This window comes from Hakea prostrata, chromosome 8, assembly GCF_041222555.1.
Source record: "Hakea prostrata isolate BN-2017 chromosome 8, UWA_Hpros_2, whole genome shotgun sequence".
Classification (NCBI taxonomy): Eukaryota; Viridiplantae; Streptophyta; class Magnoliopsida; order Proteales; family Proteaceae; genus Hakea; species Hakea prostrata.
The window spans coordinates 48,749,314-48,750,631 of record NC_142607.1 but is presented as its reverse complement, the minus strand read 5'-3'; the positions used below and the strand labels follow the sequence as shown (position 1 = coordinate 48,750,631).

General features: G+C 38.8%; 1 non-coding gene across 1 annotated transcript; it reads left to right on the top strand.

Moving 5' to 3' along the window:
* Window positions 1-645: 645 nt before the first annotated feature.
* Window positions 646-752, top strand: LOC149008345 (small nucleolar RNA R71). Its single transcript, XR_016175435.1, has one exon. It is a non-coding gene; the product is annotated as a small nucleolar RNA R71 (small nucleolar RNA).
* The last annotated feature ends 566 nt before the right edge of the window (window positions 753-1,318 follow it).

The following is a 1,318-nucleotide window of genomic DNA, read 5'->3' as shown; positions in this document are numbered from 1 at the left end:
TTAGATTTCTCAATGAAGATGCTTGACTCTGAATAATTGCATCATTCTTTGCCATATACACCTTTAATAGAAGCTCTATTGATGAAGAAGGTTCTATAGGCTGAATCTTCACTTGCTATCGAGCACTTGGAAACTGATGAGGTTGAATTTGCATGGAAGATGAATCGACATTTTGTCCTTGAGCATTCCAAGAAAAGTTAGGATGCTGCCTCTAACCAGGATTATAGGTGTTGGAATATGGGTTATTGGCTTTGTTGAAATTACCAACATAGTAGGCAGATTCTGGGTTGGATGGACAACTATCAAAGAAATGCTCCCCACCACAATATGTACAAGAGACTATTGTAATTTGTTATGTTTGTACAGCTGCAGCCCAGGTTCACTGATTTTAACACACTAGTTAAGGATGACACTTGTGCAGTTAAGGCTGTTATTGCATCCAACTCATAAATTCCTGCTACTCTCTTATTTACAGTAGCTCTCTCAACTGGCCATTAGTAGTAGTTGTTGGCCATTCTCTCCAAAATCTCATAAGCTTCATTATATGACTTTGCCAATATAGCCCCATTTGCTGACTCATCCATTATGGACCAAGTTTGACCATTTAAACCATTGTAGAAAGTCTCCATTTGAATCTAATGAGGAATTCCATGGTGAGGACATTTACACAAGAGCTCCTTAAATCTTTCTCATGCCTCATGCAAAGATTCACCATCCAATTTTTGAAAACCAGTGATATCATTCCTGAGCTTGGCATTCTTTGTTGAAGGGAAGTACTTCATCAAGAACTTCTCTGCTAAATCATTCCATATGGCTACGAACTGTGGAGGTAAAGAGTTCAACCATGCTTTGGCTCTATCCCGCAATGAGTAAAGGAATAGCTTCAATCTCAAGGCTTCTTTAGTTGCTCCAGGTATCTTAAAAGAATCACTTACCTCCATAAAAAGTCTAAGATGGAGGTGAGGATCTTCTGTTGGCATCCCACTAAATTGTCCCACAGTTTGAAGCATTTGGAACATCACAGGCTTAAGTTCAAAATGTAGTGCTTGGATTTCTGGCCTTACTATACTTGGATTTTTACAGCATATGCTCTAATGGCCCTATCTCTATCATCACCCTCAGTTGCCATATTATTCTCATTATTATTCACCCCATTTCTCACTGCTTCAGCCATTGTTTGAACTGCTGTTAAACCTCGCTGCTCCTTTCTTCTAGCTCGAAATGTCCTTTCAATTTCAAAGTCAAAGCGTATCAACTTTGATCAGGCAACGGATTCATACAAGGGTAAAAGCACCTGAGAATAAAAGAAAACTAATAT